At 49.4% G+C, this 13,667-nt stretch overlaps 1 protein-coding gene across 3 annotated transcripts in view; it reads right to left on the reverse strand.

The window, feature by feature from the left end:
• Window positions 1-13,667, reverse strand: part of EOGT (EGF domain specific O-linked N-acetylglucosamine transferase) — a 728,283-nt gene that overhangs the window by 315,748 nt on the left and 398,868 nt on the right. The window lies entirely within an intron of this gene.

Here is a 13,667-nt window from a genome sequence, read left to right on the forward strand (position 1 = left end):
TGGAGGACATTCAAGAGAAGATCCAGCAACTCTTTGATCCAAGTGCCTTACAGGACTGGGCAAAGAAAGGTCCGGAGTACTCTATCACCAATGATTTACCTTATTACCAAGGGCGGCTTTTTCTGCCACAAAAGGAACTACAAGAACTAGTCATTTCCCGTTACCATGATACCTTACTGGAAGGTCATCCTGGTATTGCAAAAACTGAAGCTAAAATTAAGAAACAATTCTGGTGGCCCACCTGGCGAAAAGACATTAAATTGTTTGTCATGTCTTGTGGCATTTGTGCCCAAAATAAAAGTCAAAAGAAAAGATCCGCTGGACTATTACAACCTTTGGACATCCCACCAACTCCTTGGCATACCTTGTCATTAGACTTTATCACGGATCTACCCCCGTGCAATGGCTTTAACACCATTTTAGTTATTGTGGACCTTTTTTCCAAAATGGCCCACTTTATTCCTTTAAAAGGGATACCTTCAGCTTTAGTCCTGGCCAAAGAGTTCCTTGAAAACATTGTTCGCCTACACGGCTTTCCATCCGTGTTGATTTCGGACCGGGGTAGTCAATTCATTTCGCATTTTTGGAGAAAAAGTTGCCAACTGTCGCAGATAGTTGTTAGGCTTTCCACCAGTCACCACCCTCAGACCGACAGTCAAACAGAGAGGACCAACCAGACTCTTGAGCAGTACTTGCGATGTATGCTACATCAGTCTGAGGGTAATTGGAAAGACATTCTTTGGATTGCCGAGTATGCGTACAATAATTCCGTACACTCGGGAATTGGACAAAGTCCTTTTTTTTACCATCTATGGACACCATCCTCGAACCTCGGACCTTGATTCGCCCCAACACTTAGAGATGCCTGCGGTGGACCATCTCCACGCTGTTATTACACAAGCCTTTAAAGAAGCAACTGCACATTTGCGAAAGGCTAAGGAAAAATACAAGAAAGATGCGGATCTGCACAGGAGTGAAGCACCGCAATACCAGATAGGGGACCAAGTATGGTTGGCCACTAAGCACATCCCACTCAAGGGAACACGGACCTTTAACCCTAGGTATTTAGGACCTTACTCCATCAAGGCCATCATTAACCCTGTGGCTATCAAGTTGGACCTACCTGCTCATATGCCGATTCATCCCGTCTTTCACGTGTGCCTTTTGAAGCCAGCACAACCAGGAACAAGACTAACCAAACCACCAGATCCTGTCCTCATAGACGGAGAGCCTGAATTTGAGGTTAAAAACATCTTGGACTCAAAAAGAGTGAGATCAAAACTCTTTTATCTAATCGACTGGAAAGGTTACGGACCACAGGAAAGGTCTTGGGAACCTAGTGACCACGTGCATGCACCGCAATTGGTGAAGAAATTCCACTGTGAATTTCCAAACAAACCAAAGCCAAGGGGAAGAATGACTTTAGGAGGGGCCTTGAGGGGGAGTGCTGTCATGATGCCTGCCCCCGGGAAACCAGATCAGGCCCAGCAACCCCGAAAGCAGGCATCATGCCATTTTGAGCGCGCCCAAAGACCCCAGCTAGGGGCTGTTTGGGTGCAGTCCTGGCGCCTATGGCGCCAGGCTCATAGTAGAAAAACCCACCTGATGCAGACCATGCTGCATACTTACCTGATGCAGAGACATCCATGCTGCATACTTACCTGGTGCAGACCATGCTGCAAAAGGCCTCAAGCCAAATGAGGCTTAGGAGGGACTATTTTAACTGAGGGACTACTTTTTACTCGGGTGGGGCTATGGAAGGATACTTACCTGGAACATCTTGCAAGGCTATTTAAACCACGCCCGAACAGCAGCACACGCTTCGCGTTATTCTGCATCCAGCAGCGTAACGCTCACCGTGCCTGCAGCAGCTTCCAGTCTTCTGCCACGCCCGCTTCAAGCCCGGAGCTCCTAGAAATAAGAAGAAAGAAGGAGAAGAGGTTAGAACAGGAGCATCACAGTAATCCTTACCTGAATCCTTGATCCATCACGCACTCGAGCTGGAAGAAAGAAGTCACACGTGCGTCGCCTCGCATCTCGCGGCGCCGCGCTGAACTCACCGGCCTTTGCTGCATATCCGCATTCCATTGCGATCTTCAGCATCTCCCGGCCGCTCGCCGACACCTAGGGAGAAGAGAACAACAAGGTGAGCTAAGGGGAAACAAAAGGACAATTAAGCAAGCTACCCCCCAAAGACTTACCTGATTACCACAGGGGGTGCTTAGCCCATCTCGGGTCGGCGCAGCTTACACAGCATCTTCGCCATACCCCGGCCCCTAAGGGGAAAACAAAGGACTATAGGGGAAAACCTATCTCCACAATAGACTTACCTAAATGTTACCGGTTGCCACGTGGAACACTTCGTGACGGCAAACCGGTAACCTGCAAGGAATCGGACAGAGTGAAGATCAGACATTTTGAACTCTTTTTACCTACCGTCTCACGGCGCCTTGCCTGGATTCTTAGAGTCAATACCGCTCTGGAACTCGCCAATTCCTCCACACCAGTGAAGTAACTGATCATCTACGCGCCCCTGCGTTCGATGCAGGATGGAGAGCTCATCCTTCCAAACCATCAGGTGAGACTAAAGAGGAGATATCAAGAGTGATCTGTGGGAAGACAACGGGGGGTGGGGAAGGTGGGTTAACGCTCAATTCCACGGATGGTTAATCCCCTTTCTCCTTTGCAGAAGGATATTCCTGCGAGCCAGACAAACTAGGCTGAGTGGGCCAGTCCAGTCAGTCATCTTGGCGCTACGCGTCACGCTGGTGGAAACAACAGCGGCCCAGTTCCGATCGACGCCCCTGTGGGAGCCAGGTGAGCGTAACAATTTGTGCCCCAATATACCGGGCTCCATGGGATTAAGCCCCAGAGACTGAGATATCCTTGTGATTCATGATGGATACCATTGAAAATGTGGTCTTTCAACGTACTGAAGTGGCAAGGGTCATAAATGGAACGGGTCTTGGCATACACAGCAGGAATTTATTGCTCAGTTTGTAGAAAGCAGTTCAGTTCATCCATCACCAGCCTTAATCAGAAAGTGGTCCCGAAAGGAATTCCTTGTGCCCGCAAGTACGTAGTGCCAGCTCACTTCATCCAGTCATTTTTGCACTCTTTGCAATATACACAGCTGAAGAAAAGCCTGGTAAATGTATCGCTTATTTTTTATCTTTGTATCAATGTTTACTATGTATTTCTGTTCTTATATAGTGAGATTTTTTTTGTTTTTTGTATGTGTTTTATATTGTGAACTGTGCTTTTTATTTTGCTATGTATTTTGAGATATTTGTTCTTTTCTTTGTTTAAGGTTGCCTTGGTAACCAAAATCACAATAGAAAAATATAAAAAGCCTGGTACATCATGCTGCTGCTACTGGGGACTACAGTTTCTAAACATACATTGTGTTATCTATGGGGAAGCCACATGAAAAATTGGGTTAAGTTACAGCTTCACTCAAATGTGGCTAGGAGCAGCCCACAAACCACAACAGGCTTAGGTTTTACTGTGTAAAAAAGATTCAGTCTTTCATGCTCCCCTTCCAACAAAAGAGAGAACTTGCCCACATCCTACTGATTCTGAAGGTCCTCACAGCTCAGCTATCAGTTTCCCAAGCACAGCCGTACAGCGTCGTACAAACATGACTCTCCGGCCTAGATTTGTAGGGTCCCTTTACCCAACAATACCTCCCTTCAATATACACCAGTTATAGTGCATTACATGCCCCCACCTTCACACACAGGCCTACTGCCCTGGGAACAGAAGGCCACCACATGCCTCTGGTGCCATGCAAATCCCTCCTTCCTAGAAGGGTGGTCTGCTAACCAGAACCCCCCCTTCTTCAGACTAGTGTACACCTGTGACCTGCTGCATCAGTTTCCTGATCTGCAGTGCATGCTCTCCAGCGGCAAAGAGCAGGTTCAGTGGTTACAGGTGCCCTCCCGTCAGATGAGTAGACAGAAAAGTCCCTTTAGCACAGAGGTTGCATTCTAAATATGCACCTCTGATCCAAAACCCCATAATTATGATGTACTACCATACTGGTGGCAGTTTAATCTTTAAACATCAGCCGTACCTGAGTTGGGGTATAGTGGCTGGTGATTCATATAATTATTAAAGCCACATCTTAACTGCATCATACATATGCCAAACCTGTGAGCCAGGTCGGCCATGCACAGGCTATGTGTATTCTCAGTAGACTGGCTGTCAATGCTACACCCAGCAAGACAATAGCCTGTGGGGTCTGCCTCTTTTTTGATACTTTGAGGTTGACTAACATCTCTCTAGCAAGACAGAACCCTCAGCATGAGTTGTCCTGGGAAGCAGGAATCAAAGGGCACACCCTAACCAAAAGGACTAGCCTCACACCAGCGTGTTGCATACCAAAAGGCCTTTGATGCCATTGATCTGGGAAGTAGGCAGGCTAAGTGTAGTCAGCGGGAGCTCTGCACAGTTGGGAAAGAATTCCACAATCTTTTTTGTACCTCTTCTTCTTTCATGCCTCCTACATTCCTTTAACACAAAGCACTTTAGATATGATGCAAGCAGGCAAAGACCACTTATCACCAGGATATTGGCTGTAACCCTTAAAGCAGACTTGCTTTCCTCCAATACTGTATGGCCTTTTGCCAATAAAAGACTGTCTCCCACCCTTTTTTTAATTCACTTTTGGACCATTCAGGACTTATTGAATGCATTTAGGACAGTTGATCTTTCCTTTCCAAAGCCCTCAGCCATTGAGGTGAAGGTGTTTTCCAAGGCAGAGGCAATCGGTGCTCCCTACCAAAACTCTGGGAACATCGGGGTGACTCTTGCTAAGGACCAGGGCCTGTCACTCCGATCCAAACCTCACTAGGCTTGCAGGACAGAACCTAAATGGACACACCATGATATGATATGATATATGATATATGATATGGCATTTATAGTGCGCCTATACACAAGTGTTTCAAGATGCGACGAGGCAAGGGAGGGTGTTAGGGAGAATTCTCTGTTAAGGCTAATTTCCCAAACCTAGTGAGTCCCCCAGCAGCTTTGCTGGATTTTTGGGGTTTACTCTTTTCTCCTGCTAAGAGTGAGACTCTTTTTCGACCACTCTTAGACATGATTTGAGATATCCTTTGACTTTGTAATGTGTTTTATGGGCTATGGGGTCTTTTACTCCATTGGGCTTCATGTATTTTTGGTGTGTGTGTTACACAGCACCCTCCGTGCCGTAACACCGGGGTGTCATAGTAACCCCCAAACATAGACTCCGTACCCTGGGACTGACTACTGTCTCCCCGGGCATGTAAAGTCACCATTGGCTTTACTAGTCCTAAATTGTGAACAGAACCAGTACAAACCATCATATTGTGGGCGTACTGGTAAGGGCAATTCGATTGCCCCTGGGTCTGTTGTTCGAGGGGGGACTGTCAAGTCCCCCCTGAGCGAGTTTTGGCTGGTGGCAGTGGATACTACTATTTATATTCGACCGCGAAATATATTCCTATGGGATTTTCCCATTGTTCGAGGCTACCACTTTTTAACATAGCCTTGAACATACTGCTGGTTTATTTATTTAATATTAATTCACCGGTTGGTATTTTTTGCCAGAACTCGGTTCCAAAATGGCATTTGTGTTCGCTTCTGTGACTCCAACCCAAGTCGAGCCCTCTGTTCCACTTTTTGGCGGGCTTCTCCACAGAAGCCTCCAAAAGTGGTGCCACTCTGTCTGGGTACCACAGAGGGTGTGGGAGGGGGTTTAGGCACCCTGGACTGAGTTGCCTCGGCAACTCAAGTCGCACTCTTGTGTGATTGGCCCAGTGGTGAGCCGCCCGGCTCACCACTTAGCATGTTTGAGTGACAGCTAGGACTGGTGAATGGGGGTTTTCTGCATAAGAGCAGGGCTTTGGGGACTGGGACTTCAGACGTCGCCACAGGACCAAAGAATCCGAAGAGGGAGAAGCTGAGCCGACCTGCAACGACGACACCACCGGCGGAGCCCTGCTGAACCGACTCACCACTTCTTCCAACGACAGAGGAGATCTTCATCCCGAAGAGTCTTCTTCCTTTGACTGGTGGGGATAACCAGTTTGCCCGCCTTTTAGCCTTCCCGGATCATCTCGTGGCCGCCTTGCCTGTGCCAAGCACCCCGGCAACCAGAATACCATGTTTTTCCACTACCGCGAATAAAAGCGTAGTACCTTTTTACAGGAGAACTCCGTGGCTGGTTTCTTCCCTGGCAGTGCAACGACCTTCAGCTTTCCTCTACGTGGAGATCATCTCTTCCTCCTGACGACGCCGCGACTTGCACCCGCTGCCAGGAACAACTGCCCCCGCTGGAGGATCCTCTCCACTTTAAAGGTACTGTGTCCGCCTGGCCTCCCTCGCAACGGTCTGTGTGGGGTGACCTCAATTTACCACTTGGGTTGGCCCTAGGCTGGCTAACTGAACTTTTCTAAACTGAACTAATTCCTTTCTGAACCCTCTGCAAGACTTTCCAAGTCTTTTAAACTGTGTGATCTTGGGCGCATTGGTGTTCTACTCTCTCCAAGAGGGAGCCTGGCCTCTGAACTTTTTGCTCACAAGTAGACTTTGACTTTCCTGCCTTGCTAAGTGCATCTAAAGGATTGTGTTGTGTGATGTTCCTAATTTCTGCCTTTTCCCTCCCTTTTTCTTAAACTTATTGGAGTGCCATCTGTAGTTAAGCGCTCACCTCTCTCTTGAAATAAGTGGTGTTAACTAAGACTTGTCCAATAAGGAATAAGGGATGTATATATAATAATAGTGACTGTGTTTCTGAACTTACTTATAATAATAGTGCTAGAGTGTTTCTAAGTGTGTCTTTAAATAAATAATGATATACTTGATACCAAAGCTCTGGTCAGTGTTTGCTTGTGCTACTGTATTTTGGTACCTATCTTGTATACTCTATATACTGTCTAACTCTTCTTGAGAGAAGTCTGGCTGCTCAGCCACAGCTACCAGGTAAATCTGGGTGGTACAGACTGCTACCAATTGGGTTTACTGCCAACACCTGTAGTCTGAAGCCTTTTGCAGTGGTCCCTAAGGGAACTGCACAGGTTTCTGCCTAACAGAGGGGAACAGAGGTAAGAGACAACGATCCTAGTAGGCCAGGTGTCATTCAGATCGCGCATGGGAAGGGGGATGGAGGAAAGTGCGGGAGGGAAGGGGGAGGGGACAGTGCAGTACATGGGGAAAATGGAATAATAACAATAAGTAAAAGTCCGGCCAACAGGTGGCAAGTGCAAGGCTAAGTGCAGACATTGGGTGTCAAGTGCTGGTAGTTCGGCTGTAGGGAAACAGGAAACAGTCCCCAAGTGTGGGGGTTGCCAGTAAGGCAGTGCAGGTGTGCGACTGGTGGGGGAGGGGACCTGGGCCCGAGATAAGAGGGTGGCTGGATAACCAGTGCATTTTCAGTTTCAGCCAGGAAGTCAGCAGGGGAGAGGAGGAGAAAAAGGCGAAGCAAAGAGAAAGGTTTTGATGTGCTTCCGGAACCGGAGATGATTCTCCTTAAGTTTCAGGGAGGCAGGGAGGCTGTTCCAGAGACAGGCCCCAGCCGAGGGAAGAGATCTACCACCAACTCGTTGCTTGGAGAAGCGACTGACCTTGAGGGAGTTGGAGGCGGATGAGCGAAGAGCTCGAGAAGGAAGATATTTAGGAAGAGAGAGTTGAAGGTATTGAGGCCCCAGAATGCCTTGTGGACAATGCAGAGGGGTTTGAACGTAATCCTTGCAGCCACTGGGAGCCAGTGCAGAGATTTCAGTCCTGGAGAGATACGATCTCTGGGCTTGAGACCAAGGACAAGTCTCGCAGTCCTGTTCTGGATGAGTTGCAGAGGGCGGAGAGTAGAAGCAGGCAGATTTAGAAAGATGCTGTTGCAATAGTCCAGCCTGGAGAGAAACAGAGCTCTGGCGACAGTGAGCTTCTGGGGGAAGGAGAGGAAAGGAAGAATACCTCTGAGGAGGTGCAGCTGGTAGTGTGACTTCTTAGACACGTCAGAGATGTGAGGAGAGAAGAAGAGTGTGGAGTCAAAGATGACCCTGAGGGTTTTAGCCTCACAGGTGGGAGCAGGAAGAGGGTCAAGAGAGGCCGGCCAGAGAGTAACAGGAAAAGAGGGAGCGGGTGTGCCGATGAGGAGAATCTCGGTCTTACTGGCATTAAGCCAGAGATCATTGGTGGCACACCACTCCTGGATGGCGGACAGACAGTCAGAGATGAGGGAGGGAGAAAAGGTGGCTGAGGGTAGCCTGAAAATGAGTTGAGTGTCATCCGCATAGCACTGAAAGTTGGGGCATAGTGCGGCAATGCGGTGGGCAAGAAGCACCAGGTATTGGTTGAACAGCCAGGGAGAGAGGTTAGACCCCTGAGGGACACCACAGGTGGAGATGGGAGATAGAGGAGAGGAAGGACCCAAGTTGAACCTGGGAGGGTCGATCAGAGAGGAAAGAAGTCAGCCACGCCAGGGTCTGGCCGGTGATCCCCAGGTTATCATGGAGACGGTTGAGCAGGATGGCACGGTTGACCGTGTCAAAGGCAGAGGAGAGATTGAGTAAGATGAGGACACAGGGGGTGTTGGAATCAAGGTTGGAGAGCAGGTCTTCGCGGGTGTTCAGGAGAGCAGTTTCCGTGCTTCTGGCAGCTCTGAAGCCAGACTGATGATCATGGAGCCAACCAACAGATTCAGTGTGAAGATTGAGCTGGGAGATGGCCAGCTTTTCCAGGAGTTTGCCCAGGAAATGAGTGATGGAGAATGGGCGATATTTAGCCGGGCAGGACGGGTCGAAAAAGGGTTTCTTAAGAAGAGGGTGCCCAAGGCAATGCTTCAGGGGGGAAGGGAACACTCCAGTGGTGAAGGAGTGGTTGCAGAAGTCTGCCAGGGCAGGATCCGGGTGTCAATGTGGTCCTTTATGGTTTTGGAGAAACAGGGATGAACCTGTTTTGACGAGACTTTCATAGATTGGACTTATCTAGAAACCTCGTCTTGTGGGAAACAGGGGAAAGGCAGAGAAGGGGGAGGAGAGGCGGGGGCGAAGAGGGGCCAGAGGAAGAGCAGGGAGGAAGGGGAGAGGCGGAGAGAGAGGACAGGATGTCCTGAGTTTTAGAGATGAAATGAGAAGCCAGTGCCGTCAAGAGGGCCTAGGAAGGTACAGGAGAGGTAGAAACTGTGGCAGGATTGTCCAGTTCCTTGCAGATTTTAAAGAGTTCAGCCCAGTTGTTAGATGCAGCAGAGACGCAGGCTTGGATGTGAGCTCTCTTCCTGGTGAGGACAGAGAGCCGGCACTGCCTTTGGAGCAGGCGGCATGCCAGTTTGTCAGAGGATGTACATGAAGCACGTCATTTCCTCTCAGCCACCTTGCACTTGCGTTAAAGGGTGACGAGGTCTGAGTCGTACCAGGAGTTGCACTTGGCTTTGGGGTTCAGGTGGATCCTCATGACAGGGGCAAGAACATCGAGAGTATCAAATATAGCAGAGGCGAGCATGGAAAGGGCTGTGTCAGGGTGTGAGTCAGCCAAAGGTGGAGGGGGGGTGAGAAAGTGGCGGTGAAAGCCTCGAGTGACACAGGCTTCATGAGTTGGATGACCGAGAAGGTGGGTGGCAGTGATGAAGTTTGCTTGGCCTGAGGGGTAGAGAGGATGAGCTGGGAGGAAAGGAGAAAGTGATCACTCCAGGAGAGCGGACTGGTGAGAGGGATAGAAAGGGGAAGGTCTGAGAAGATGAGAACATCCAGAGTGTGCCCTGCAGAGTGAGTCGGGCCAGAGGGGAGAATAGAGAGAGAGAGAGAGAGAGTCGCAAAGGTCACAAAAGAGTCCAGAGGAAGGACAGAAAGCATCCAGGTGGATGTTGAAGTCTCCAAGAAGGAGGAGTTGAGTGGTCGAGACCAGGAGTGAAGAGGAGAAGTCCGCCCACTCAGAGAGGAAGGAGGAGATCTGACCAGGTGGCCGATAGATATTAGCCACAGCAAGGGAATGGCTGAGAGAGAGAGAGAGAGAGAGAGAGAGAGAGAGAGAGAGAGAGAGAGAGAGAGAGAGAGCGAGAGAGAGCGAGAGAGAGAGAGAGCCTGCAGATGAGGCATTGGAAAGAGGAGTAGGCCTGCGTAGGAATGACAGAGGCAGGAATCCACTCAGGGAAGATCAGGGCTACACCACCTCTGGAACGGTTGGACCTGGGTGCGGAGAGGATCTTGAAGCCGTCAGGGAGGAGAGTGTCAAAGCTCGTGACAGAGCTGGCCGTGAACCATGTCTCGGTGAGACCGAGGACATAGAGGTCAAGTTCCTCCAGAAGGCGGCAGATGTTGGCCGCTAAGTGAGAGTTTAGAGTGGCAATCTGGAGGAGGTTGCCGTCCTTGAAAGCCTTCCGGGGAGGGGTACAGAACAGAGGCACGCCCTGCAGAGGTGTAGAAGAAGCCCGAGGGGGGGGCCAGAAAGGGAAGGAGGAGAGGGCAAGGTAGCCAAGGAGGAGGCAGCAGGGGGAGGCAAGGAAGCCGCGGAGGGGCAGAGGGGACAGCAGGAGAAGAAAGGAAATTGATGAGGCGCGGGAAGCGTCTGTCGAAGAGGAGAAGGTCCGCCTGGGGGCCTTGGACCAAGACGGTACCATTCACATAAACATTAATGATGACCTTAGAGAAGTGGAAGGAGGTCAGGAGGGCCTCCCACCGGGTGCTACCATTAATGGGAGAGGAGGAGAAAGGAGAGAGCACAGAGACCATATGTAGGGTCCATAAGTCTGGAGAAGGAACGACAAAGAGGATGTCGGTGAAAGTTTGCCTGGAGGAAGCACTGGTATAGGTGTCCGCGATAGGGAGGCCTGGGTTGGAGACCAGGATGTCCTTTTTAAACTTCTTCCTACCAGATTTAGTGAGGAGAGCAGGATAGTCAATAGAAAAGCAGTTAATTTAAATAGGAGAGACAGAGCACCATAGAGTATGTAGGGAGAGGAGAGAAGAGGAAGGGAGAGGGAAGGGGAGAACACTAGGGAAAGGTGCAAGCAGACAAGACAGAGAGAGGTGCACCTCCTTGCAGTGGATCTTGCAGCATCGGGAGTGTCAGAAAAGCCAGGATCCCTGTTCTACTGTAGTTGAACCATATTCTAACATTTTCAATGTACTCGAACCAGCGTGTTTGAACCGTCGGTTCTGTTTTTGGCACTCAATCATCGAACCACCACCACTGTTGTGCATGCGTTGTACTGGTTCGCTGCTACATTGTGCCAAGCAGAGGATGTCACATCTTTGGCTCAAATAGCCAGCTCACCACTGCAAGAGAACCCGAACAACCGCGTCTTCGAACCCTGTATTGGATCAACAAGGTCACCATTAGGAACCGACAGAGCTCGACTTGCATCGCTGGAGCATCGTGTCACCCGCTGACCCAAAACAGCAGTTACTAGCGTCTCAAAGCGACTTGACACAAAGTGACCCTCGTGATCCATCAGAACTGCACAATCCGAACGCTGCACTTGAACCGCACCAAGCACTTGCTTTGTACCAACTAGATGCAAACTTGCTCCTTGTACCAGCATGACCCACCACACCCGAACATAGTTCGACCTGCACGGCAGTACAACTTGAAGCCTGGTTTGACATCATTGAACTAGGCTAACATTGGAATAAGGTAGTTCGAAATGACCCCATCTCCATAGTCCCTTTGTTGGGATCCCACTGACTGGTTAAGTCCATTTTGCACCTTGTCCCCCACAAGAAATATGCTTTGTGAACTGCTTGTTGCATTTCTTCCCCGTTTTTCCTCCCTTCTGCATGTCCAGAGTGTTGCATCATTACATTGTGCATTTATTGGTCTTCCTTTTAAATGGGAGTTTTTTTATAGTGCTTTTGATGGTTGAGTGTAGAATTGATTAATGTAATTAAAATCTATATTTTTATAGTACCTCGGTTGGCCATTCTTTTTATTTTGGAACTGTTTTACTATTAGTGTTTGGGTTGCTACTGGCTCACCTTCACACCCCTTATGAGAATACACCATGCCTTGGTAGAGGTTACCACTAAAGGCAAAGTCGATATATCTCTTAACTGTGCCTTTTTTACCCTTATGAGTGGGATCACTGTTGGTTTGTAGAAGTGTGCGGTCAGAGTAGGCAGTTAAACTACAACTCATCCTAGTACTCCTGACGATCAAAAAATATTTGGTCAGATGCCACGGATACCCTGCCGGAGGACAACACAGACCACAAAGTGCAGTGCTCCCTCAAGGATGGTGGCAAAATGACCACAGAGACCTGTCCCACGTAGCCTGGACATGTCTGGGTGTCTCTGAGAGGCTGGGTCACCTACCCAAGCCGGGTTGGGCTTTCACAAACCGTTCGTGGGGATAGTTCATGTTACAGAGGGGGCTGGGGGGGAGGGGATGGGGGAATTCATGCACTGTAGGTCCATGGGATCTGATCAAAGTTCTCTAGGGAGGGATTGGGTGGCAGACAAGGAAATAATGGATAGGTTCAAAGTGGCAACCCTCAATGTAAAGGGGACAAACTCCCCAAACAAGAGCTCCCTTAAAGTTAATATGCTCCGTAAATCCAGGTTGGCGTTGCTGTTTCTCCAGGAAACCCATTACCATGAGGGGGAGGAAGGGGCCTTAAGGGAGCAGAGGTTGGGCAAATGTACTGGGCCCTCACATGTAACCTCTAAGAAGGAGTGGGTGGGAATAGTGATGGCAAAATCCATGCAATTGAAGGAGGTACAAATATAGAGGGAATTTGGGGCCAGATTCATAGTAATGAAGGTTCGGTTTGGGCGGAGAATAATCCCCCTCGTCTCAGTCTACGCCCCAAATGAGAATCAGGTGTTTCTTAGAGAGGTGTGTGACGTATTGGAAGATTGGAGCGAAGGGGCTACGATGGTGCAAGGGGATTTCAACATGATCTTGGACCCAGGGTTAGACTGGTGGTTGGTGTAAAGCGACAGGAAAAGGACGAAAAACAGTGTCGATAAGGATTTTGCACAGCTCCTCCAGGATTACTTCTGAACAGACATTTGGAGAGGCCATCACCCACATCAGGGAGGTTACACCTTCTTCTACCCCCCACACCACACATACACCTGAATTGACCCCTTGCTGATACCTAAGAAACAAAAAGGGACCTTGCCACCGCTCTCAGGGCTGAAACAGTGACATGGTCAGACCATGAGATGGTTAGGGCAGAGTGGTAAGTTGGAAATGACAGGGGGGCACACCAGTGGCGTTGTAACAATGGCCTCATGCGGGAACCCAATTTTCAAGGAGTTCATAAAGGAAGAAATCTGGTGCTTCTTCAGACAAACATCCTACGCAGATGAAGTATGTGTGGGAGGCAGCAAAGGCTACTTTCAATGGCCTCTTGACAACGAAAGGGACACAGAAGAAAAGGGAGAGGGCACCGACAGAGCAACAGAAACGGGGAGAAATTCGGTACATACATGCCCCACTGACGCAATCAGGGACTGAACGGGAAGCGCTTCCAAAAGACATGAGGGACAGGAGGCAGGAATTGCACTCGCTTCTTATAGGGGAGGTTGTTAGGAGGTTACGGTAAGCTAAGCAAAGGTACTATGCAAAGGGAGACCGAGCGGGGACACTCTTGGCAAATAGGATAAGGGAGGTCAAGGTGGAGAGGAAGGTGGACCAGATCAGGGACGGGAAGGGTCAAACGGTAACGGCAAGGGAAAATA

This window comes from Ambystoma mexicanum, chromosome 2p (genome assembly GCF_040938575.1).
Source record: "Ambystoma mexicanum isolate Mex_15411 chromosome 2p, UKY_AmexF1_1, whole genome shotgun sequence".
In the NCBI taxonomy this organism is placed as follows: Eukaryota; Metazoa; Chordata; class Amphibia; order Caudata; family Ambystomatidae; genus Ambystoma; species Ambystoma mexicanum.